This window comes from Pseudophryne corroboree, chromosome 9, assembly GCF_028390025.1.
Source record: "Pseudophryne corroboree isolate aPseCor3 chromosome 9, aPseCor3.hap2, whole genome shotgun sequence".
NCBI classification, from domain to species: Eukaryota; Metazoa; Chordata; class Amphibia; order Anura; family Myobatrachidae; genus Pseudophryne; species Pseudophryne corroboree.
This window is the reverse complement of record NC_086452.1, coordinates 133028762-133050474: the sequence shown is the minus strand read 5'-3', so window position 1 is coordinate 133050474 and position 21713 is coordinate 133028762. Positions and strand designations below refer to the sequence as shown.

The 21713-nt window shown below is 44.0% G+C and overlaps 1 long non-coding RNA gene across 1 annotated transcript in view; it reads left to right on the top strand.

The window, feature by feature from the left end:
- The window catches only part of LOC134956811 (uncharacterized), a 298928-nt gene that overhangs the window by 184337 nt on the left and 92878 nt on the right, over window positions 1–21713 (top strand). The window contains exons 6-7 of the long non-coding RNA XR_010186191.1: window positions 132–176; window positions 3077–3117. This is a non-coding gene — a long non-coding RNA (uncharacterized LOC134956811). The remainder of the gene's footprint in view (window positions 1–131; window positions 177–3076; window positions 3118–21713) is intronic.

Sequence of the window (21713 nt, the reverse complement as noted above, 5' to 3'; positions counted from 1 at the left end):
AGTATGCATTATGCTTCATATTATTCACTGAGACTAATATGACTTGTATCTCATGACATGACATAACGTTTATGTGTGTGATCCTTTCTGCATTCTTTGATTTTATTAAATATTTTCTTTTGCTGAAACAGGTTCAATCTTCTAACCCTAACATCGATATTATATCCAACCTTTTGGTAAGAATTTTATTACATTTCTTTGATACAGGTTTATACAGTATTTTCTTTCCTTTTCAGTGGGCTTTTTTAATGCATGACAGATTTTATAATTAGCAGCTAACCTATTTTATATCAGTAAACCATGTAAGTGTAAAATATTTTTTAAAACTACAAAGTATGATACAGTATGATTGAAGTATATGGGGTCAATTCAATCAAGTGTGAGGGGGCAAAGCAATACCAGCAATGCCACCTTAAAATGCCTCCTCCTCATGGCCCAATATCACCCTGTACTCATGGGTTATCATATGCAGTCCTATGTGGCTGTGAAGAACAATTAGAGCTACCGTTATAGCGGCATATATGGAATCAACTTGTATGTACAGCAGTGGTGCAAGTAGAAAAAAATTCTTAGTGGTACTGTGTGCGCACATGCCAAAAATGGTAGGTGGCCACATGCCACATGGGGTGTGGCCAATAAATATGTAAGCATGATACACATATGTGGGGTCAGAAACACATATGACCCCAATTGTGGAGTGCCAGATACACATATGCCCTCAATAGTGCCAGATACACATATGCCCGAAGTAGTGCAGTAACAGATACACATAGGCCCCCATAGTGCCAGATATGCTCCCACAGTGCTACATACACATCTGCCCCAATAGTGGAGTGCCAGATACACATATGCCCCTAATAGTGCCAGTTACACATATGCCCCCAGTGCCAGATATGCTCCCATAGTGCCAGATATGCCCCACAGTGCCAGATACACATATGCTCCCATAGTGCCAGATATGCCTCTACAGTGTCAGATACACCTATGCTCCCATAGTGCAAGATATGCACCCACAGTGACAGATACACATATGCTGTCAGTGCCAGATATGCACCCACAGTGCCAGATACACATATGCCCCTAGTGCCAGATATGCCCCTATAGTGTATGATACACATATACCCCCATAGTGCCAGATATGCCCCCACAGTGCCAGATACACATGCCCATAGTGCCAGATATGTCACCATAGTGCCAGATACATATATGCCCCCAGTGCCAGATATGCCCCCCATAGTGCAGATATGCTCCCACAGTGCCAGATATATTTATATATCAAATAAACACAGCCCGGCACTCCACTTGGCATAGGAGAGAGTTGCCCTGGTGCCTTCAGTGTGGAATCAAAAATAGAGGGAAAAAAACAGCGGCACTCGGGGTCTTGTTAAAGAGTAAATTATAATTAAGACATCAATGCAAAACCATCAACGTTTCGGGGATTTAAACCCCTTTGTCAAGATGTGAGAGAGTCTCACATCTTGACAAAGGGGTTTAAATCCCTGAAACGTTGATGGTTTTGCATTGATGTCTTAATTATAATTTACTCTTTAACAAGACCCCGAGTGCCGCTGTTTTTTTCCTATATATATATATATATATATATATATATATATGCCCCAGTGCAAGATATGCTCAAATAGTGCCAGGTACAGATATGTATCCAATAGTGCCATATACACATATGCCCCCAATAGTGCAGTGCCAGATACATATATGCCCCCACAGTGCAGATATGCCCCCCAGAGTGCCAGATATAGATATGATCTCCCAGTGTCAGATACACATATGCCACCACAGTGCCAGATAAGCATATGCCACCACAGTGCCAGATATGACCCCACAATGCTTGACACGCATATGCTCCCAATAGTGGAGTGCCAGATACACATATGCCCCCAACAGTGCCAGATATGTACCCACAGTGCCAGATACACATATGCCCCTAATGCCAGATATGCCCCTATAGTGTACGATACACATATACCCCCATAGTGCCAGATATGCCCCCAAAGTGCCAGATATGCCTTCACAGTACCAGATACACATATGCCCCCATAGTGCCAGATACTCCCCCACAGTGCCAGATACACATATGCCCCCATGCCATATATGTCCCCACAGTGCCAGATAGACATATGCCCCCTGTGCCAGATATGCCCTTATAGTGGCAGATACACATATGCCCCATAGTGCCAGATATGCCCCCTGGTTCCAGATACACATATGTCCCATTGTGCCTGATATGCCCCCACTAGTGTCACATACACATATGCCACAGTGCCAGATATGCCCCCACTAACCACTGCTATGCTGTGTGTGATGGGAGAAGAGCTCAGCGCTTGCCTCCCTGCAACTCAGTGCAGATTCGGTCTCCAGCGGCAGCGCCATGTCTCTCAAATGAGATGGCAGTTCGTGAGCCAATCGGGAGCCTCAGCTGCAAGCCCGCAAGCTTTGATTGGCTAACGTAGCGGCGCCTTATTTGAGAGATGTGCCGCCACTGGAGACCGGACGAGCACTTAGGGGCAGGAGAAGCGCTCTTCTCCCCTCACACACAGCACAGCAGCAGGTGTTACTGCGTACCCGCTGGCAATTTCTTACCAGTATGCAGTACCCTCGCCCCCGTACCACCATATGATGTACAGTATTAATTGAATTCAGTGCAATATTTGAAGCAATCCTATAACTTGTGGAAATGCAAAAAATAAAATAAATGGTTTTTAATAGAGACGTACAGTTCGGTTTTCTAGAAATCCGAATCCACCCCGAATTCTGTGGATCTGAACCAAAACAAATCCCGGTTATGTCCCCCAAGAGGACCCTGAACCAAACAGTGTCCCGGTTCTAATCTTCCCAAGGTTTGGAATTTGGATTTTAAATCTGAATTTAGTTTTTTGGATTTAAAAAATTACATGATTTTTTTAGCTGGTTTTATATATATTTTTTAATTGATTTTGAATCGAATCCAAACCAAAATGCATGAGGATGGCTTTGCTAAACCAAAATCAAAACAAGAAGATGAATCCATATCTAAAACCAAAACATGAGGATCAGTGAACTTATCTAGTTTTTTTAATAGATGAAAATGGAGGAGATGTGAGCAGCAGCATGGCCAAAACAGTGAGTATGACTCAGGGAAGGGTACTGTGTGTGAGACTGCTATGTGTGTGTATAAATGTTTGCTTGTGTGTGACTGTATGTTAATAGGAGTGGGACTACATAGCTGTATGTGTGCTTGTATGTCACTGTATGTATATGTGTCACTATATATGTATTTATACAGGTATTTGATTATATGTATGTATGTGAGTGAATGTATGTGTGCGTGTACGTTTTTAGATGTGTGACTGCAAGTATTTGTATAGGTGTGTGATTTCATGTATGTATCAATGTATGAGTTATTATTGTATACCCCTTTTACACCGCCAGCTGCAACATGGGTTATTGGACATGAGCGTGCATAACCCGTGTTGCTGGTTGGTGTAAAAGGGCTCAGTTGGATTAATCCGGGTCGATTGACCTGGTATTCCTACTCAGGTAGCTTGCAGGGTTGAACACGGGTTCAACCCGGCAAACTGTGCTGTGCAAACGGGAGCCGGGTCGATGCAACCCGGCTCCTGTTCACAGTGTATGTACGGTCGGCACTTGGAGATCATGTGATCTCCAAGTGCCGCCCCTGCCACGTCATCAGCAATGTCACCAACCCGACGATATGCCATGTTGGAATCTGCGGTGGGAAAAGGGCCTGAGGCGGGTCGCGCCTGGGAAGCATCCATGTCATGCTCCCGGTGCAATCCACCTCAGATGATATAACAGAGGTATTATTTTATTTTTATCCGTAGCCCAAATAAATAGTGATGAGCTGGTTCGGTTCCTCGGGATCCAATCCCCACCGAACTTCACCCATTTTACACGGTTCCAAGCAGCCTCGGATCTTCCCGCCTTGCTCGGTTAACCTGAGCGCGCCCAAATGTCATCATCCCGCTGTCGGATTCTCGCGAGATTCATATTCTATATAAGGAGCCGCGCTTCCCTGCCATTTTCACTTGTGCATTGGAGATGATAGCGAGAGGACGTGCAGTGTTCTCTCAGTTTCTGTGTTCAGTGTGCTGCAAAATATCTGTGCTCAGTGTGCTGAAAATACAGTATCTGTGCTAAGTGTGCTTGCAAATATCTGTGCTCAGTGTGTTGAAAATATTTACATTCTCTGCCTGAAAAAAGCTCCATATATGTGCTGCATTGTAGTATATAGTAGGAGGAGGAGGACAGTGCAGAATTTTGCTGACCACCAGTATTATATAGCAGTATGGTACAGTAGTCTACTGCTCTACCTATCTCTGTATCGTCAAGTATACTATCCATCCATACCTGTGCTGCATTTTAGTTGTGCGCAGTATATACAGTAGGAGGACAGTGTAGAATTTTGCTGACCACCAGTATATATATAGCAGTACGGTACAGAAGCCCACTGCTCTAGCTACCTCTTTGTCATCAAGTATACTATCCATCCATACCTGTGCTGCATTTTAGTTATGCGCAGTATATATAGAAGGAGGACAGTGCAGAATTTTGCTGTGAACACCAATATATATATAGCAGTACGGTACAGTATTCCACTGCTCTAACTCTGAGTCGTCAAGTATACTATCCATCCATACCTGTGCTGCATTTTAGTTGTGCGCAGTATATATAGTAGGAGGACAGTGCAGAATTTTGCTTTGACCACCAGTATATATATAGCAGTACAGTACAGTAGTCCGCTGCTCTACCTCTGTGTCGTCAAGTATACGATTCATCTATACATTTGCTGCATTCTAATTGTGCGCAGTATATATAGTAGGAGGACAGTGCAGAATTTTGCTGTGACCACCAGTATATATATAGCAGTATAATACAGTAGTCCACTGCTCTACCTACCTCTGTGTCGTCAAGTATATTATCAATCCATACCTGTGCTGCATTTTAGTTGTGCGCAGTATATATAGTAGGAGGACAGTGCAGAATTTTGCTGTGACCACCAGTATATATATAGCAGTACGGTACAGTAGTCCACTGCTCTACCTACCTCTGTGTCATCAAGTATACTATCCATCCATACCTGTGCTGCATTTTAGTTGTGCGCAGTATATATAATAGGAGGACAGTGCAGAATTTTGCTGTGACCACCAAAATATATATAGCAGTACGGTACAGTAGTCCACTGCTCTACCTACCTCTGTGTCATCAAGTATACTATCCATCCATACCTGTGCTGCATTTTAGTTGTGCGCAGTATATATAGTAGGAGGACAGTGCAGAATTTTGCTGTGACCACCAGTATATATATAGCAGTACGGTACAGTAGTCCACTGCTCTACCTACCTCTGTGTCATCAAGTATACTATCAATCCATACCTGTGCTGCATTTTAGTTGTGCGCAGTATATATAGTAGGAGGACAGTGCAGAATTTTTCTGTGACCACCAGTATATATATAGCAGTACGGTACAGTAGCCCACTGTTCTACTGTCAAAGTCAGAAAAATATCTCTATACACACTGCCATATTTGCACCTCATACAGGTCCGTGCTGCGCATGCGTACGCTCTCCCGTACGTGCGCATACTCACAGTCGCGGGCACCCGCAGGCGCACGGTATGCGTATTTACGCTAGAGTTTATGTGATCATAGCGTGCGACTCAATCGTTACATATTTTCACTATATAATGTATTTTGTAGATCATGGTCTCTTTGATAGATTCTGAAAGTTTAGTTAACATAGCATGTTCCTGAACAGAGAGATCCCTCTTTGTATTGTACGAAGGGTCTAACAGGGGTCATACAGTGGTGTTTGGTACCCATCGGAAGAGTATTTAAATAGCAATATTCCGGTGTTGGTTTGGAGCGGATTAATCGCTCGTGCGAATAGTTATGGACATAAGAAGTTTATGTCCATTTACTATTATTTGTTCTTACTTAGTCATGCGGCGGGAAACCCAGTATCCCACCCACCTGAACAGTTGGAAGCAGTCACAGCCCACCTGTATGAATCAACCTATGACCTTTTGTTATAATGCGAAGCCGAATTCCTGTGTCCAATGAACAATGAGATTGTAGGGACCATTGAATTGTATTGTGTGTGGGGCATAAATAGACAGCCGACCATATCCAGTTCACTCTCTTCAACGGTTCTCATTGCTGATAATCGGGAGCTGGATATCGAGGCGCATGCGATCGTTTCCCCTTGTGCGTAAGTGTTTCTCCGCAATCATATTGATCTTCTTGTTATTGTGAGCCATTTCTCTCTCTCTCTCTCTCTTCTCCTCTTTCTCTCTTATTTTTCCTTAAATAGTAATTGTATTGTATTGTATTTCCTGTGTAGTTATCTGGTTAGTTAGTCTATGTTATATTGTAGTGTATGATTTGTATTTGTATTAATTCTTTTGCAAGTATATCATTCATAATATATATATTAGGCGTTGGACCCTGAGCACGGTATCTGTGTATTTCTTATAGTGTTAAGTATTCTCAGAGCGTCGGTGACGCTCGAACAGCTTTAAAGGTAATAAGGTTATTCTGTGTTGCATTTACACTCTATCATTACACTAAGGTTTTACTGCACAATACACTGTTTATGGTTTAGATACAAAGGTTTAATATTGTGAGCGTCAGCGCCGCTGGTGATCTCCTCGTGGTCCCGAGCGTCCGCTACGCTATAGCGAATCATTACGTTAGTCGGCAGCCAATAGCGTGCCTGCCTGTGATCTCTTGGCCGTGAGCGAACGTGACGCTTGAGCGTCTCGACTACGGCTAAGCGATTGTTACGCAACGTGCGTACCCTTACGGTACTTCATACGTAGATAGCGTACAGTGTTCTTAGACCTCATAAAGGGTATTATATACGATAAATATTTAGCTTTATCAATTGCGGGCTCGTCCAGTCCTTCACATATCTCTGCTAGGTAATTTCAGCAGACATTATCCATCAGCAAAGGGCGGGAGGTTATATTCCTCGTAGTGCTGTCGGGATAAGCGTCTGCTTCTCTTAGTAAAGGGTGCTGAAGGAATCCGGGACCGGAGGTAAGAACAAAACGATAGTCTCTTTTAAAACTGTTTATTTTTCTGTCTTGCGTACACACGCACGCATATATATATATCTGCATTCCTTTTTCATTTGTGTATTTTCGTATATCACTCTCCTGTTTGCCTTTTTATAATTGATAAACGTGCTCAGAGAGATTTGTCGCTATTTAAAGTGTAAAAGTAATACATTAAAGGGATAAAGTGTAAAGCGCACACGCAACTCTACCTAAAGGTATAAGGAGAGATTGGTGTGGTGCTTGGTAGACGATCAAGGATCATCTACATTGATAAACGTGTTAGTTGTGTTACGGTGGATAAAGACTGGTATACACGTGTCTCGAACAAAGGGTGAGACTCGCGTACGCAAAGGCCGACGCACGCAGCGTAAATTACGCAACGGAGCGTCTGGGTACGCCCACGTAACTCAAGTCACACGATAGTATTATTTCAACGCGATAAATAACGCAACAGGCGATAAATAGCGAAAATTTATTTTAACATTCGAAATTTAAATTAATAGATCCTTCTCCTAATTTGTAACACATCTGGTCTAAAGAGAAATTTCTGCGCAGAAATAGAAATAGAAACAAAAGTATACATGTGGTGAGTGAGTGTTTTTACATACATTTATACAATTTTGAGGTTGAACCAAAAGAAATCATCGAGTTCTCGTGAGGTACATACGTGTAAGTGACATGCACGGTGGCTAGGGAGGCATCCTTGGTTAAACATAAAAATTGAGCATTAGAGTATAGCAGACCAGGAGGTCATACTTTAACAGACCAGGAGGTCATAGCAGACCAGCAGGTTCAGGTACAGCAGACAAGGAAGTCCGCTATACAGTCCACAGGCACAACACCTAAAAGGGTTGGTGCAACACCCATATAGGCCATACAAGCTCGCTGAAGGAATTCGCAGCCGCAATTTTCGATTCCGTTGGTCGCTCCGTACATAAGATTAGTTGCTTATGTACTGAACGATTGTACCGCACGTAATTGTGTGCATTAGTAAACCTGACCAGTACCATTTACGTACCAAGGGTCATAAACGCTATTTGTACATTCTGACGTGATTTGTGTAATTTTTTATTTTTCAAAAGGGAAGTTCGCTGGTCACTCAGGAATTATCCAACAACCTCACCTTTACTGGAAAGAGTAAGTGTTCTGCGGATATCCCTCGCATGTTCCAGTAAACAAAGGTTAATAGGTGCCCAGGGTCGAGTACGCCAGCACCATTTCGGTGTGACCAGGTCGTATTGGTCGGCGTGGGCAGAGTGAGTGAGGTGCTCGGTAAACTTCACCGCCAACCTATCGTGAATATCTTGGTTTTTTGTAAGGTTTCGTAACACCTGCAAATTATGGGTGCCAGTTGTTCAGGAAGGAGGCGATCAACCTCGGTTCGGGTTGATTATAGAAACCGACCAATAGGGTCGGCAAGGTACGTAATGTGTGAAAAGTACGGGTCACACACACAAGCCTTATGTGATGAATGGGAAAGAATGACTGTACATGATGGGGAGAAGTTCCCAAATATAGGCAGCTTTAGCCCAAAAGTGTTACTGAATTTAAGGAGGAGGATAGGTCTCATTGAACCAACAAAGAGACGAATCAAACATTATGATTATTTGCAGTTATGGCAACAGGAAAGTGAATTACAAAGAGATTTAATTGACTTATCTGACTCTTATCTTGAGAGGAGAGACATGGCAATGGAGAGGATTATGGTTGCGGAGAAGAGCACAAGGTTGAACAATAAAAACGCTCTTAGCAACTGTAGTATAGATGATAAGAATAAGTGTAATAAATGTAACAATGATAATTGTAATACTGTTGAATGTACAACTATTAACCTATGCAAGTTGCACCCCATGTCAAACTTCCCTCAGGAATACAAACAAGAAAGTGAGCCCAGAACAATGTCGGCACCTCTTCCAGAAGCCATCCTACAAGACATCCAGGTGGACACGACCAAATCGGTAAAGGCAATAATCAAACCCCCTAACGGAGGGTCAGGTGAGGTCGTGTCCACAGGTACGTACAATGTTTTATATCACGCACAAACAGATGTACCACATATTGTAAGACCAACACAAGATGATGTAGCTGAGTTTGATCCGGTCAGGGTGATTGCAGTCCCCAATGGGAAGACTGACGATCAGGGAATCATTCCCGTCAAGGACAGTGCAATGCGCCGTCTCTGGTCCCGGACCGAATTGAGATCAATTATGTCTGAATTTCCTTATCCTAGGAAAAATCTAGTAGCCTGTCAAAGATTTGTTAAAGAACTAGGAAACTCCACAGAACCCACCAACAAAGAGTGGCGAGCAGTGCTGAGGACATGTTTGCCCTCCAGTGTTGACCCTGAAAAGTTCATTACTGATTGTAAATTAGACACGGAGGCACCTTGTACGGAGGAACACAATCAGGAATGTATTAAGCAGATCAACCAACAGTTAGAAGTATATTTCCCAGCCATTGTCGAGTGGAACAAAATCTTCTCCATAAGACAAAACGAAGGGGAAAGTATCTCTAATTATTTCAATCGAGCACTGCAAATAATGGCTAGAAACACTGGGATCACAGACATCAAGACAAATGCACAACATAAAGGAATAGTGGTTAGAGTATTAATGAATGGTTTAAAGGATGAATTAAGTACAAGAGTACAGACCACCAACCCAGACTGGAGAGATATCTCGGTGGCCGCATTAAGAGAGGCCGTCATTAATCATGATCAGAATATCACCAGATACAGAGAGTCACTAAGTAACAAGTTAATGGCAACAAGTATACAGGCCCTAACCACAAGACCACTCCAACAAAAGCCCCACACCACCGCGAGAAATTCAAATATGGAAGTCTGTTATAATTGCCTGAAGGAAGGTCATTATGCAAGAGATTGCAGGCCTAGAAGCACACACAAGGTATATACACCCCCTAGACAACAACATAACCATGATATCCAAGGAAGCAGGGAGGTACAGGGAAAGCGGTTGATGGTGATGAACATCCAAGCGTTTGAGGAGGCATCAAATCAGCCAAGACCCCATTTCATTGACACTTGGAGGAAGCCCAGGGTTTGTTATCATTGTAGAAGAGAAGGGCATTATGCCAGCAACTGTAACTAGAGATGAGCGGGTTCGGTTTCTCTGAAACCGAACCCGCACGAACTTCATGTTTTTTTCACGGGTCCGAGCAGACTCGGATCCTCCCGCCTTGCTCGGTTAACCCGAGCGCGCCCGAACGTCATCATGACGCTGTCGGATTCTCGCGAGACTCGGATTCTATATAAGGAGCCGCGCGTCGCCGCCATTTTCACACGTGCATTGAGATTGATAGGGAGAGGACGTGGCTGGCGTCCTCTCCATTAGAAATTAGATTAGAAGAGAGAGAGAGATTGTGCAGAGTCAGACAGAGTTTACCACAGTGACCAGTGCAGTTGTTGTTAGTTAACTTTTATTTATTTTAATATATATCCGTTCTCTGCTATATCCGTTCTCTGCCTGAAAAAAAACGATACACAGCAGCAGCCAGTCACACAGTGTGACTCAGTCTGTGTGCACTCAGCTCAGCCCAGTGTGCTGCACATCAATGTATAAAAGGCAAAGCTTATAATAATTGTGGGGGAGACTGGGGAGCACTGCAGGTTGTTATAGCAGGAGCCCCCAGGAGTACATAATATTATATTAATTTAAAATTAAACAGTGCACACTTTTGCTGCAGGAGTGCCACTGCCAGTGTGACTAGTGGTGACCAGTGCCTGACCACCAGTATAGTAGTATATTGTTGTATGTATTGTATACTATCTCTTTATCAACCAGTCTATATTAGCAGCAGACACAGTACAGTGCGGTAGTTCACGGCTGTGGCTACCTCTGTGTCGGCAGTCGGAACTCGGCAGGCAGTCCGTCCATCCATAATTGTATTACAATATATACCACCTAACCGTGGTATTTTTTTTCTTTCTTTATACCGTCATAGTGTCATACTAGTTGTTACGAGTATACTACTATCTCTTTATCAACCAGTGTACAGTGCGGTAGTTCACGGCTGTGGCTACCTCTGTGTCGGCAGTCGGCAGGCAGTCCGTCCATCCATAATTGTATTATTATTATAATATATACCACCTAACCGTGATTTTTTTTCCATTCTTTATACCGTCGTCATAGTGTCATACTAGTTGTTACGAGTATACTACTATCTCTTTATCAACCAGTGTACAGTGCGGTAGTTCACGGCTGTGGCTACCTCTGTGTCGGCAGTCGGCAGGCAGTCCGTCCATCCATAATTGTATTATTATTATAATATATACCACCTAACCGTGGTTTTTTTTCCATTCTTTATACCGTCGTCATAGTGTCATACTAGTTGTTACGAGTATACTACTATCTCTTTATCAACCAGTGTACAGTGCGGTAGTTCACGGCTGTGGCTACCTCTGTGTCGGCAGTCGGCAGGCAGTCCGTCCATCCATAATTGTATTATTATTATAATATATACCACCTAACCGTGGGTTTTTTTCCATTCTTTATACCGTCGTCATAGTGTCATACTAGTTGTTACGAGTATACTACTATCTCTTTATCAACCAGTGTACAGTGCGGTAGTTCACGGCTGTGGCTACCTCTGTGTCGGCAGTCGGCAGGCAGTCCGTCCATCCATAATTGTATTATTATTATAATATATACCACCTAACCGTGGTTTTTTTTCCATTCTTTATACCGTCGTCATAGTGTCATACTAGTTGTTACGAGTATACTACTATCTCTTTATCAACCAGTGTACAGTGCGGTAGTTCACGGCTGTGGCTACCTCTGTGTCGGCAGTCGGCAGGCAGTCCGTCCATCCATAATTGTATTATTATTATAATATATACCACCTAACCGTGGTTTTTTTTCCATTCTTTATACCGTCGTCATAGTGTCATACTAGTTGTTACGAGTATACTACTATCTCTTTATCAACCAGTGTACAGTGCGGTAGTTCACGGCTGTGGCTACCTCTGTGTCGGCAGTCGGCAGGCAGTCCGTCCATCCATAATTGTATTATTATTATAATATATACCACCTAACCGTGGTTTTTTTTCCATTCTTTATACCGTCGTCATAGTGTCATACTAGTTGTTACGAGTATACTACTATCTCTTTATCAACCAGTGTACAGTGCGGTAGTTCACGGCTGTGGCTACCTCTGTGTCGGCAGTCGGCAGGCAGTCCGTCCATCCATAATTGTATTATTATTATAATATATACCACCTAACCGTGGTTTTTTTTCCATTCTTTATACCGTCGTCATAGTGTCATACTAGTTGTTACGAGTATACTACTATCTCTTTATCAACCAGTGTACAGTGCGGTAGTTCACGGCTGTGGCTACCTCTGTGTCGGCAGTCGGCAGGCAGTCCGTCCATCCATAATTGTATTATTATTATAATATATACCACCTAACCGTGGTTTTTTTTCCATTCTTTATACCGTCGTCATAGTGTCATACTAGTTGTTACGAGTATACTACTATCTCTTTATCAACCAGTGTACAGTGCGGTAGTTCACGGCTGTGGCTACCTCTGTGTCGGCAGTCGGCAGGCAGTCCGTCCATCCATAATTGTATTATTATTATAATATATACCACCTAACCGTGGTTTTTTTTCCATTCTTTATACCGTCGTCATAGTGTCATACTAGTTGTTACGAGTATACTACTATCTCTTTATCAACCAGTGTACAGTGCGGTAGTTCACGGCTGTGGCTACCTCTGTGTCGGCAGTCGGCAGGCAGTCCGTCCATCCATAATTGTATTATTATTATAATATATACCACCTAACCGTGGTTTTTTTTCCATTCTTTATACCGTCGTCATAGTGTCATACTAGTTGTTACGAGTATACTACTATCTCTTTATCAACCAGTGTACAGTGCGGTAGTTCACGGCTGTGGCTACCTCTGTGTCGGCAGTCGGCAGGCAGTCCGTCCATCCATAATTGTATTATTATTATAATATATACCACCTAACCGTGGTTTTTTTTTCATTCTTTATACCGTCGTCATAGTGTCATACTAGTTGTTACGAGTATACTACTATCTCTTTATCAACCAGTGTACAGTGCGGTAGTTCACGGCTGTGGCTACCTCTGTGTCGGCAGTCGGCAGGCAGTCCGTCCATCCATAATTGTATTATTATTATAATATATACCACCTAACCGTGGTTTTTTTTTCATTCTTTATACCGTCGTCATAGTGTCATACTAGTTGTTACGAGTATACTACTATCTCTTTATCAACCAGTGTACAGTGCGGTAGTTCACGGCTGTGGCTACCTCTGTGTCGGCAGTCGGCAGGCAGTCCGTCCATCCATAATTGTATTATTATTATAATATATACCACCTAACCGTGGTTTTTTTATACCACCTAACCGTGGCAGTCCGTCCATAATTGTATACTAGTAAACTATCCAATCCATCCATCTCCATTGTTTACCTGAGGTGCCTTTTAGTTCTGCCTATAAAATATGGAGAACAAAAAAGTTGAGGTTCCAAAATTAGGGAAAGATCAAGATCCACTTCCACCTCGTGCTGAAGCTGCTGCCACTAGTCATGGCCGAGACGATGAAATGCCAGCAACGTCGTCTGCCAAGGCCGATGCCCAATGTCATAGTACAGAGCATGTCAAATCCAAAACACCAAATATCAGAAAAAAAAGGACTCCAAAACCTAAAATAATATTGTCGGAGGAGAAGCGTAAACTTGCCAATATGCCATTTACCACACGGAGTGGCAAGGAACGGCTGAGGCCCTGGCCTATGTTCATGGCTAGTGGTTCAGCTTCACATGAGGATGGAAGCACTCAGCCTCTCGCTAGAAAACTGAAAAGACTCAAGCTGGCAAAAGCACCGCAAAGAACTGTGCGTTCTTTGAAATCCCAAATCCACAAGGAGAGTCCAATTGTGTCGTTTGCGATGCCTGACCTTCCCAACACTGGACGTGAAGAGCATGCGCCTTCCACTATTTGCATGCCCCCTGCAAGTGCTGGAAGGAGCACCCGCAGTCCAGTTCCTGATAGTCAGATTGAAGATGTCAGTGTTGAAGTACACCAGGATGAGGAGGATATGGGTGTTGCTGGCGCTGGGGAGGAAATTGACCAGGAGGATTCTGATGGTGAGGTGGTTTGTTTAAGTCAGGCACCCGGGGAGACACCTGTTGTCCGTGGGAGGAATATGGCCGTTGACATGCCAGGTGAAAATACCAAAAAAATCAGCTCTTCGGTGTGGAGGTATTTCACCAGAAATGCGGACAACAGGTGTCAAGCCGTGTGTTCCCTTTGTCAAGCTGTAATAAGTAGGGGTAAGGACGTTAACCACCTCGGAACATCCTCCCTTATACGTCACCTGCAGCGCATTCATAATAAGTCAGTGACAAGTTCAAAAACTTTGGGTGACAGCGGAAGCAGTCCACTGACCAGTAAATCCCTTCCTCTTGTAACCAAGCTCACGAAAACCACCCCACCAACTCCCTCAGTGTCAATTTCCTCCTTCCCCAGGAATGCCAATAGTCCTGCAGGCCATGTCACTGGCAAGTCTGACGAGTCCTCTCCTGCCTGGGATTCCTCCGATGCATCCTTGCGTGTAACGCCTACTGCTGCTGGCGCTGCTGTTGTTGCCGCTGGGAGTCGATGGTCATCCCAGAGGGGAAGTCGTAAGCCCACTTGTACTACTTCCAGTAAGCAATTGACTGTTCAACAGTCCTTTGCGAGGAAGATGAAATATCACAGCAGTCATCCTACTGCAAAGCGGATAACTGAGTCCTTGACAACTATGTTGGTGTTAGACGTGCGTCCGGTATCCGCCGTTAGTTCACAGGGAACTAGACAATTTATTGAGGCAGTGTGCCCCCGTTACCAAATACCATCTAGGTTCCACTTCTCTAGGCAGGCGATACCGAGAATGTACACGGACGTCAGAAAAAGACTCACCAGTGTCCTAAAAAATGCAGTTGTACCCAATGTCCACTTAACCACGGACATGTGGACAAGTGGAGCAGGGCAGGGTCAGGACTATATGACTGTGACAGCCCACTGGGTAGATGTATGGACTCCCGCCGCAAGAACAGCAGCGGCGGCACCAGTAGCAGCATCTCGCAAACGCCAACTCTTTCCTAGGCAGGCTACGCTTTGTATCACCGCTTTCCAGAATACGCACACAGCTGAAAACCTCTTACGGCAACTGAGGAAGATCATCGCGGAATGGCTTACCCCAATTGGACTCTCCTGTGGATTTGTGGCATCGGACAACGCCAGCAATATTGTGTGTGCATTAAATATGGGCAAATTCCAGCACGTCCCATGTTTTGCACATACCTTGAATTTGGTGGTGCAGAATTTTTTAAAAAACGACAGGGGCGTGCAAGAGATGCTGTCGGTGGCCAGAAAAATTGCGGGACACTTTTGGCGTACAGGCACCACGTACAGAAGACTGGAGCACCACCAAAAACTACTGAACCTGCCCTGCCATCATCTGAAGCAAGAAGTGGTAACGAGGTGGAATTCAACCCTCTATATGCTTCAGAGGTTGGAGGAGCAGCAAAAGGCCATTCAAGCCTATACAATTGAGCACGATATAGGAGATGGAATGCACCTGTCTCAAGTGCAGTGGAGAATGATTTCAACGTTGTGCAAGGTTCTGATGCCCTTTGAACTTGCCACACGTGAAGTCAGTTCAGACACTGCCAGCCTGAGTCAGGTCATTCCCCTCATCAGGCTTTTGCAGAAGAAGCTGGAGGCATTGAAGAAGGAGCTAACACGGAGCGATTCCGCTAGGCATGTGGGACTTGTGGATGCAGCCCTTAATTCGCTTAACAAGGATTCACGGGTGGTCAATCTGTTGAAATCAGAGCACTACATTTTGTCCACCGTGCTCGATCCTAGATTTAAAGCCTACCTTTCCGGCAGACACAGGTCTGCTGGGGTTGAAAGACCTGCTGGTGAGAAAATTGTCAAGTCAAGCGGAACGCGACCTGTCAACATCTCCTCCTTCACATTCTCCCGCAACTGGGGGTGCGAGGAAAAGGCTCAGAATTCCGAGCCCACCCGCTGGCGGTGATGCAGGGCAGTCTGGAGCGACTGCTGATGCTGACATCTGGTCCGGACTGAAGGACCTGACAACGATTACGGACATGTCGTCTACTGTCACTGCATATGATTCTCTCAACATTGATAGAATGGTGGAGGATTATATGAGTGACCGCATCCAAGTAGGCACGTCACACAGTCCGTACTTATACTGGCAGGAAAAAGAGGCAATTTGGAGGCCCTTGCACAAACTGGCTTTATTCTACCTAAGTTGCCCTCCCACAAGTGTGTACTCCGAAAGAGTGTTTAGTGCCGCCGCTCACCTTGTCAGCAATCGGCGTACGAGGTTACATCCAGAAAATGTGGAGAAGATGATGTTCATTAAAATGAATTATAATCAATTCCTCCGCGGAGACATTGACCAGCAGCAATTGCCTCCACAAAGTACACAGGGAGCTGAGATGGTGGATTCCAGTGGGGACGAATTGATAATCTGTGAGGAGGGGGATGTACACGGTGATATATCGGAGGGTGAAGATGAGGTGGACATCTTGCCTCTGTAGAGCCAGTTTGTGCAAGGAGAGATTAATTGCTTCTTTTTTGGGGGGGGTCCAAACCAACCCGTCATATCAGTCACAGTCGTGTGGCAGACCCTGTCACTGAAATGATGGGTTGGTTAAAGTGTGCATGTCCTGTTTTGTTTATACAACATAAGGGTGGGTGGGAGGGCCCAAGGATAATTCCATCTTGCACCTCTTTTTTCTTTTCTTTTTCTTTGCATCATGTGCTGATTGGGGAGGGTTTTTTGGAAGGGACATCCTGCGTGACACTGCAGTGCCACTCCTAGATGGGCCCGGTGTTTGTGTCGGCCACTAGGGTCGCTAATCTTACTCACACAGCTACCTCATTGCGCCTCTTTTTTTCTTTGCGTCATGTGCTGTTTGGGGAGGGTTTTTTGGAAGGGACATCCTGCGTGACACTGCAGTGCCACTCCTAGATGTGCCCGGTGTTTGTGTCGGCCACTAGGGTCGCTAATCTTACTCACACAGTCAGCTACCTCATTGCGCCTCTTTTTTTCTTTGCGTCATGTGCTGTTTGGGGAGGGTTTTTTGGAAGGGACATCCTGCGTGACACTGCAGTGCCACTCCTAGATGGGCCCGGTGTTTGTGTCGGCCACTAGGGTCGCTAATCTTACTCACACAGCTACCTCATTGCGCCTCTTTTTTTCTTTGCGTCATGTGCTGTTTGGGGAGGGTTTTTTGGAAGGGACATCCTGCGTGACACTGCAGTGCCACTCCTAGATGGGCCCGGTGTTTGTGTCGGCCACTAGGGTCGCTAATCTTACTCACACAGCTACCTCATTGCGCCTCTTTTTTTCTTTGCGTCATGTGCTGTTTGGGGAGGGTTTTTTGGAAGGGACATCCTGCGTGACACTGCAGTGCCACTCCTAGATGGGCCCGGTGTTTGTGTCGGCCACTAGGGTCGCTTATCTTACTCACACAGCGACCTCGGTGCAAATTTTAGGACTAAAAATAATATTGTGAGGTGTGATGTGTTCAGAATAGGCTGAAAATGAGTGTAAATTATGTTTTTTGAGGTTAATAATACTTTGGGATCAAAATTACCCCCAAATTCTATGATTTAAGCTGTTTTTTAGGGTTTTTTGAAAAAAACACCCGAATCCAAAACACACCCGAATCCGACAAAAATAATTCGGTGAGGTTTTGCCAAAACGCGTTCGAACCCAAAACACGGCCGCGGAACCGAACCCAAAACCAAAACACAAAACCCGAAAAATTTCAGGCGCTCATCTCTAGTAATAACCCACATAAAGTCAGACCCCCTAGACATGAAAATGAGCATAAATATGACACACCAAATTACAATCAGGGATCACATAGGAAGAATTTTGAGCCACACCCATGAGATGTAGTCAGGAAAGGTGATCATTAGGACTGATGGTAAGCCTGAGGTAACGGTTAACAAATTGGGAGGTCATTCACTGAAGACACAGGAATGACCAGGTAAAAAGTTGTAAATGTATTTGCGAAAAATGTTTTTTATTCTCTCTCTCTATCCCCATCTCTGACGATCATTGATAGGACTCAAACATTGCATATCTGTTTGGTCTTTGCAGAAGTCTACCAAACCCCAGCATGACCTACCCACATCAATGTATCCTGGCCAGATACAGAGGGTATGGAGGTGCTGGTGGGAGGGACTGCGCAAGGAAATCCATTGGACATGTAGATATGACAGCCTGATGATCTGGCAATGTTTTAAAATGTTTGAAAAAAAATGTTTTTTCTCTTTTCCTATTGGTGGTTATTGTTGATTTAAGTAATATACACATGCATATAAATTGTTCTCTCTCTCGTTTGTTTTTTTGTTTCCTCTCTCTTCTCACTCATGTTTTCATGTTTAAAGATGGTATGTCACACATCAGTTAGACAAATGGTAATGCAAGATTTTTGCTCCTTACAGATAGATCGCTGGTTTGGAAGAATATTGCATCACCAGAATGTTCGTTTGGAAGACTGAAAGACAGCACCTTTGAGATGACAGCAGAACAAGAGGAACAACAAGATTAGAGAACTTATTATCGTAACAAGTTCTCTCCCCCTCAAACTGTTTTTTTTCTCTGTACCCCATTACAAATTTCTTCTTTTCTCCTCCTGTAAGATGGACTTGCCCCAAGAGACTGTGATATGGATTTTCCTGTTGACCATGATGTTGACCAGAGCAGTCTGTTTCGGTGAGAGTATCAGTGAGGTCGAGAAAGGATCCAGAAAGGTCCTGATGATAAAGATGGAGGTGTAAATTTCCAATAGCAACCCAATCACCAAGCAAAGGCGAGTACCGGAAACGATCTAGCAGCCATGTTATCTGTAAACATTTTCTTTTAAGGATTGTTAGCTGAAGAAAACTGTATCTGTAGGCTCTGTAACAATGTCATTGAGGATGGGTGCATTAAGAAATGCCAATCCAGTTTTAATACCCATATGGACCGGCATCCATTGAGTGACTATCACTCCTTAGTGGGTAGTGTGTTAAATCAAACAGATTGTTGGGTATGCTCTCAAGTACCTCAAGGTCATAGCAAATCAGGGCTAGTACCATTTCCTTTAACGGTAGGGGAGGTACTTGAGCTAAAGGGTGGGAGACCGGTGGACAGGAGGTTTAATATCTCCAGCCCTCCTAGTTTGAAGCTCCACCAATACCATGTGGATAGGTCCCTATTATGTTTCAACATCTCCAATCACCGAAAGTCGGGAAATTGGGAAGTGTCATGGAGTAACCAAACCATGACCTTTTCGCATAGAGCAGATAGAATGCCTACAGATACAGAGCTTATACGCCACATAGCCAGTAGAGGAAAATCTTTCCGGTATAGGTATACATTAGGAAATAGGATTACGAGAGTTGGAGAGGTATCACCAGGATACTGTGCACATATCGTACAACCTGATACGTGTACTAAGCAGATGGAAGAATTAGGGTTAGGAGATTTCACATGGAAGGTGTGTAATATGGTTATGTCCTACTCCGTCCCATATGTTCTCCCCGATGATGCATATTTCATATGCGGGAGAAAGGCGTTTAAGTGGCTTGCCCCAAACTCTGAAGGATTGTGTTATATTGGAAAAGTACTGCCTGAAGTAATGACTGTATCACATGACAAAATGAAAGACATACACCGTGGTGCCCAAGCTCCTTATACTCACACCCATTACGAGCACGTGGTTAAAAGGCAACTGACAGAAAGGTCAGAGCATCCGGCCTCTGGTCTGATCCATGAATCCACCGGGATTCAGGTTCTGCTTGCGTTAGACTTCACTCGCACCGCTCGAGGAGTGATGAACTATAGATACATCTCTGCGCTTGCAAATTTGTTAGATAATATCACTGAAATGTATGATGGCACGTTTAGGTATACTGGAAGGGAACTTCAAGCTTACAAAACAGAACTGGTACAGCATAGAATGGTTCTCAATTACCTCACAGCAGTGACAGGCGGATATTGTATCACACTGGCAACACAATACGGCGTGAAATGTTGCACATATATTACGAATAGCACCGAGGATCCGGTCGAGGTCATAGACCAAAAGATGGACGATATTCTCCAATTGAAGTGGGAATTTCGCAAGAGACACAATCTCACTCTTGCTGCTGTAGGTAATGAGCTGACTGGTTGGGTGTCATGGTTGAACCCGCGAAATTGGTTCTCAGGTTTAGGAGAATGGGCTCAAGGAATCATAATGGATGTTGGGAAGTTTCTCCTATGTATCTTAGGTGTTGTCATATCAATTGGCTTGATATTTAGATGCGGTCAGGCTTTAATGAAGTGCAAACATCGTACCAGGGTAATGAGTTTGAGGAGTGAGGAAACTGTAATCCCAATGGACTTGATTTATGACCCAACGGTAGAAACAATGATGTAATGAAAATGCGATTATACGGTCCGTTTCTTTTACCTGTTTTTCCGTTTTCCTCCAAGGTAAAAAGACCCACTTGGACGAGGAATTTGATGAACCGATATACAGACAACAGATGGATTAAAGAAGAAGTTCTGACAACCTTATACACAGATTTTTGATGAACTATGCCATGGATCCCCAGTTTCCCTAGAAATTTTAAAATTACGCTAGCCCAACACTTATGTAAATCTATGGACATTGACAGCTTTTGCCCGCACCTTATGGGCAAAAGCACAAAGAAGACTGCAACCAACAGACACCGAACAAGACTTCAACCGACAAATGTACATTAACCTGACATAGAATACCACTGCATTTACCATAAGTGTTCTTTATCTTCATTTCTACAACCCTCAGGTAATGACACACATAGTCGATAGGGAATACAGGCACAGATATCAACAACCACATACCTCCCCCATTCATGTATCATCAACTAAAATGTGCTCCCCCATTTTGTTACAACCACAGCCGAAAAGAGCTCGGTAGAGTTTGACAGCCCATCCACAGACCCTTAATACGGGATAAGAAGGAATTAAAATGTATACTTCGCAATACCTCGAAGCTTGATGTACCACACATACGGCACGATGATACATGACCCCCCAAACATGGACTCATACACACATGCTTCTGCTATCTCACTAGGTCATACCCTTTTCACACCTTCTCCTCTCTCCTCCCTTACCCAACCATGGAAATGTATTAACCGCTGACATATATTTTTCTCTTTTTGAAATGTTTTAGAAGGTGGCAGTTATTATTGACTGCCAAAGGGTGGACTGTCAAAGTCAGAAAAATATCTCTATACACACTGCCATATTTGCACCTCATACAGGTCCATGCTGCGCATGCGTACGCTCTCCCGTACGTGCGCATACTCACAGTCGCGGGCACCCGCAGGCGCACGGTATGCATATTTACGGTAGAGTTTATGTGATCGTAGCGTGCGACTCAATCGTTACATATTTTCACTATATAATGTATTTTGTAGATCATGGTCCCTTTGATAGATTCTGAAAGTTTAGTTAACATAGCATGTTCCTGAACAGAGAGATCCCTCTTTGTATTGTACGAAGGGTCTAACAGGGGTCATACAGTGGTGTTTGGTACC